This window comes from Marmota marmota, unplaced genomic scaffold (genome assembly GCF_001458135.2).
Source record: "Marmota marmota marmota unplaced genomic scaffold, marMar, whole genome shotgun sequence".
NCBI classification, from domain to species: Eukaryota; Metazoa; Chordata; class Mammalia; order Rodentia; family Sciuridae; genus Marmota; species Marmota marmota.
In genome coordinates, this window is record NW_026000021.1 from 740,273 (window position 1) to 746,475 (window position 6,203).

Below are 6,203 nucleotides of genomic sequence, written 5' to 3' on the forward strand. Positions count from 1 at the left end.
TGCCATTGTTCCAGACCTTTTCACACCAGCTGAAATCAAGATCATGTTTGTTTCCATCTGCATTTTAATGGGTGTTGGGTAGCATTTTGAAATTTGTACTTAACATTTTTTTGAGAAAAAAATCCTTATGTTGTATAGATTATACATAGGTCTCTATATAAGCAATTAACCAAATTATATATCACACTGTGAGGATACCATTGGTTGCCTTCTGCTACTTTCTAGTAGAACCCCAACTTTGTTCAGGTTTTCTCCCTTGTTTGCCAGTTCTAGCTGTAGATTAATCTAGATCAATGTGGAATTTCCAATCCTCTTGCTCTCCTTGCCCATGATTGATTTAGGGCTGAATATGTAACCCAATTCTGACTACAAAGACATAGGCAGTCTTCTGAGAGACTTCTGGTAGATCTCTGGGGAAGGCTTTCTCCCTGCAAAGAAGAACACATAGATACAGTATCTTTCTCTTTCTGGACTTTGTAGTGTCTGGAAATAATTCATGGAACTTCAGCAGCCATCAAATGCTATGAGATGCATTAGCATTAGGATGAAAGTGGTAACAAGGACAAAATAGCAAGAAGATAGGAGGAAGATCGTGGGCTTGGATGACATCATTTCACCTATGGTTGTTTGTACCTGTATTTCATTATTTCTTCCTTGCAACTGAAAACCTGTGACATTTCTGAACACTCACCACTAAAAGTGTACACTGTGGCACAGGAGCTTGTTAGGAAGGCAGACTTTCCAGCTCTCCCAGACCCACTGATTCAGAAACTTCATTTTAATAAGATTCCCCCAGGCAATTCGTAGGTGCATGAAAGTTTGAGAATCACGTAATTTAAGGTTTCTCTTCAAGTATAGCTGTCTCAGATCATCAGTTACTCAATACGTTGATGTACATATTCCACTTAGCATTTACAATAAGCAGAACGTGCAGGTATCCCAGCATGAGTGTGACACAGGCAAGGAAGATATAAGCTATCCGCTTCAGTAGAACAGGGGAAGTTGTTAATTTCTGTGCTCACGACTCCTCAGCTGGACTTGGTAGTATATGAAAATTGTATAGAAAATAAAATTCAGAGTCCTTAGTACACTTGGAGGACTCAGTGGGACCTGGCTGCCAGCCCCTCCATCCACCTTCTCATCCAACTGTGTCCCCAACATCTCTTTTGCGTGCTGGGGTGGGTAGACGGGTGGCAGATTCTTTGATGCTGCTCCCATGGAGGAGTGAGATCCCTGACCCTCCTCTTGGGTCTGGGTGGGTCTATGAGTGCTTTCACTGGGCTGAAGAGTCCCATCTGAATTGCAGACCCCAACATTTGTGAGATACAAAGAAACAGTTTGCAACCTTGATATTTGGGGATGGTAGTTCAGGCTGCAGCAATAAATAATCAGAAACTTGCTAATTCCTGGTTGGCCAAAGGAACCCTTCCCCAGAGGGCTTTCCCTGGCTTGCTCTCTAAGTTAGGTCCCATCTGTTACCTCTCTCATAGTATTGTGCTCTCTCCCTGAATAGCTGCCATAGTCCGTTTGGGTCACTATAACAAAACACCTTAAATTGGGTGGCTTATAAAGCCAGAGAAGTTTTGGCTGGGAGGTCAGAGGTCACAATGCACTAGCACCTTCCTTATCTGATAGGGCCCACTTCCTGGATCACAGACAGTGTGAAATCTTATGGGTCCTCAAATGGTGGAAATGGGTAGAAAATTCCCTGGACCTGTTTTATTAGGGTACTAATCCCATGTATGAGGGCTTTGCCCCTCATAAATAATATTCCCAATAATCTTGGGCCATGGTGTCAACATAAGAATTTTGGGAATGTATGCTGAGGCTATAACTGTTTGGTTGCCCTCTTTGACCTCTATCTTCCTGGACTGTAAGGTCAACGAAGGATGGTTATGGCCAGCTGAGCACTATGTACTTATCACCTTGCACGCTGCTTGCTATATGCCAGGGCCTCACAGATATTTATAGAGTGAAGTCATCAAGTTATGTCCAGTGCTTTCTAAATGTTAAATTTAAAATATACATGTATATACGTATATATAAATATGTGTGTATATATACATATATGTATATATATATGTGTGTATGTATATATGCATATATATATGTGTGTGTGTGTGTATATATATATATATATATATATATATTTGAAATAGGGTAAGTTAGTCATATGATTCAAAATGCGAAACGTAAGAAATCTTCCTTCTTCATCTGTCCTTTAGCTATCAAGTTTCTTTTCCCAAAAGTAATTTGTGTTACCAGATTTATATTAATCTTTTAGGGTTATGTTTTATATATGTGTGAACAATTGTATTTGTAAGACCTTGATCCTCTGTTTAAAAGCCCAAGAGCTTATTCTTCTAACCCTCCTTTTTTGCACTGAAAAAATTTGTCTGGGTGATCATTCCATATTTGTATGTAAAGTACCTCTTTATTCTTTTTTATGTCCGCATAACATTCAATAATTTATGTATCCAGTCTCTATTGTTAGATATTTAATTTCTAATCTTATGCTGTTATTAAAACCAGGGTTGTTATTTATACAAGTATGTACATCATTTCTACAAAATTGTGCCTATGTCTATTCATAAACGTGTGAATATATCTGTAGGAAAAGTCCCCAAAGTATAAGTGCTTTGATCAAAAGTTTTGTGAATTGGGTAGTATTGATAATTATTGCCAAGTTACCTTCAATGAATTGCATTAATTTCTACACCTGCCTGTAACGCATGACACTGTTTCCTTATAGCCTCACCAATGAATTATTATAAACTTTTATATTTTTGCTGATCTGATAGATTAAAAATGGTACTTCAATTTTGGTGTTATTTTTCACATTTCTCAAATGAATAGGGTGAGCATGCCTTTATGTTTAGAGAATATTTTTTTTGTATTTCCCCTTCTGTGAATCCATATCCTTTACCCATTTCCCATTGAATTCTTCGTCTTTTTCTTACTGAATTTTTGGAGCTCTTTACATATTAGGGATGTTAGACTTTTGTTCTGTGATATTTTTTTCCCAATTCCTTCCCAGTTTGTCATTTGACTGCACTGATAATGATTTTTGTCTTGCAGAATTTAAAAAATTATGTTGTATTTCTTTCTTTTTTCTTATTTTGGTACTGGTGATTGAACCTGGGGGGGGGCTTTTTACTACTGAGCCACATTGCAGTCCCCATTATTAAAATTTTTGAGACAGGATCTACTAAGTTGCTTAGGGCCTCCATAAGTTGCTGAGGCTGGCCTCAAACTTGTGATCCTCCTGCCTTAGCTTCCCAGATTGCTGGGATTACAGGATTGTGCCACCATGCCCAGCTGTTGCACTTCTTATTTCTTGCTCCATAACGAATTACTTCCAAATTCAGTGACTTGAGACAACTATAAAAAGTTTTTCTATCTTGTGGTTTCTCAAGGATAGGGGAATTCAGACAATACACCAGGGAAGGCTCCCTGATATCTGGGGCTCCAGTTGAAAGACCTGAAAGCTTGGAAGCATAATCATCCGAAGGCATCATCTGGCAGTGGATATTAAAGCTGTTATCTGGGACCCTGAACAAGGCTCTTGGCCGGCAATATAAATGCTCTGAATTATTTCAGCCTCATGGCAATGTTGGAAGTTGCATATTATTTCCCCCATTACATAGGTGAAGAAATTGAGGCTTAGAGGGTTCGAGTAACTTTCCCAAGGTCGCATGGTTAACTGATGATCAAGTCAGCATTCGAACTCAGATTTTTCTGTTGACAACATTCTTTTCTTTATGCCAATGCCTTGCCAGGCAGAAATGGAAGGAGCGTTTGGAAGCTTGGGCTGCACCTGACCTTCCTTTGCCCCATGCAATGAAGATAAGGTCTTGGAAGCATTAGCAACATCGTCTTTCAGAAATGGTTTTATTTGCTCTCTTTTATTTGATTTGCTTTAACTATAACATTTCATATAAATATTCAAAAGGATGCTGACAAATGAAGGAGGAAAATATGAAAAGTAAAGAAAAAAATGCTTTCCTGAGAAAGCCAGTCTACATTTCCAGAGTGTAAACAGTGAGCCTGGACCATTAAAAACCTCATTAAAATGTCAGTGTTATACCTTTGTACTTCAGGACTGAATAGGAAATCACTCTTGCCCCATTATTTATGGCTCATCAATAATACATTAGTTCAGCTCCTAGTAAAACTGACATTCAGGGAAGGACAGGGCTGTTTGCTGGGCTTATTCCATACCCGAAGGGCCATAGCACATTATCCATACTTGTGTGGTCATTTGGTGAAAACCTTAGACACCCAGGGGCAGTTCTTTCTCAGACACTCAATCCCTGCCCCCACCCCCTCTCCAGTGTCCAAGTTGCTTCCACACCCCAAAACCAGCCATTTCAGCTCAAATATTACTTCTTCCCGCAAGCTGTCCCCAAGTACAAGTCAGAGCTAGTTCAGAGTTGGAAATAGATTCAAATGAGGGGAGGAGGGTGTATGGAGATTGAAAGAGGCTTCTTTAAGACCTCAGTTATAGTTGCATTCAGGTGCCACGATGCTGGTGTAAGAATTTTGCATCTCTCTGTCTCTTGGTTCTTTCTAGTCCAAGCTGGCTTCTTTCTCAGCCAGGATCTTCATCCTGTGGCACAAGACTGCCATTTTGCTGTTAGCTTGATTGTAATGCCTACATATAGGTTCTGTTGGTATCACTCCTGTTGGCCCAGGTCAAGTCATATGTCCATCCCTGAACCAATCACTGTGGCTAGTTAGAGGTGATGGTGACTCTCCTTGCCCAGGTCTGGGTCATGTGTTCACTCTAGGGCTCTTCTTGGTTAAATCCTCACACAAATGACGTGGCCTGATGTGGGACAGTGTAGGTTCTTGTACCAGAAGAAGGAACAGAGGTGGACAAGAAAAACCAATACATGCCTACATGCTTGACCTTTTTAAAATTGTTGATTTTCAGATGCATTTGATTACAAACATGGTGACTGACAGGACTCAAGCTATGCATTAATTCGGCTGTCTAGTCCTTTACTTTATGCTCTCTAGAATCTACCACAATTTGCAATATCATGCACCATATATTCTGCAGTTGCTTATGTCAGCCAAGCAAAAGGTTGTTCAATGTGTGGTGATTTGAGTCTTAGGTAGCAGCCTCAGTCATCGTTCTGGGCCTCCTGGGCATCCTGGGTGGTACACACAGCACCTTGGCTTTGTGCATGGGGCTGAGGTTACAAAAGGCAACTTCCACAAGCTTCTGTCATCCTCACCCAGCACCTGGAACAGAACAAGTGATCAGCAAATACTCACCAAATAAACATTAGTTCTCCAACAAATGTTTATTGCTGTTGGGAGGTGGTGGAGCCTTTAGAGGTGGGGCCTAGTGAAGGTCTTTATGCCATTGCAGGTGTGTCCTTGAAGGGATTGTAGGACCCTGAACTCTTTCTCTTTGCTACCTGGTACATAATGCAAGCAGTTTGGCTTCTCCTTGTGCTCCCACCATGGTGTGCTGCTTTGCCACAGGCCCAAGGCACTGAGACCAACTGATCATGGACTGGAAAACTCCTGAACTATGAGTCAAAATAAACCTTTTCTCATAATACATTGATTATCCTGTGTATTTATTATAATAATGGAAAGTTGACTAACAGAGTCTATTGCCTTGAACCTGGGCAGGCTTCTGTATTTATCAAGGGAAAAAAAATGACTGGGGGTATAAATGAGAGGCAGAGTGCTTGCCTAGCGTTTGGAAGGTCCTGGGTTCAATACCCAGCACTACAAAATTAGAAAAAAAAAAATTGTCAAGACAATTGCAAAAGCATGCCCTGGAAAAAAGAAGGTATTTATCCTATCACCTGATCCCCTTGCCAGGACACCTTTTTGACAGTGCCTTCATTCATCTATTGTTAAGCTCTTATGGGTGACTCCACTCCCCAAAATAGCTCTTGTTAGCTTCTGGGAACACTGCTTTTGCTTTTTGCCCATTGTTAAAGAAAAATTTATTCTGACGCTTGCTAGAATGGTCAGGATTGTTGCAATAGATGTGAGGGGGGGACTCACATCCCTATTGCAATTATTGTAAAAATACAATATTTTGTATTGTAAATATTGTAAAAATACAATAGAATAACTGGATTTATAGCCAAGGAGCAGGGCAGTGAGGGGGGCTGTCAGTTGATAGAAAATGTCTAAGAGGAGATGTCATGGCTGGTGAGTAAATTCTTGCTAAA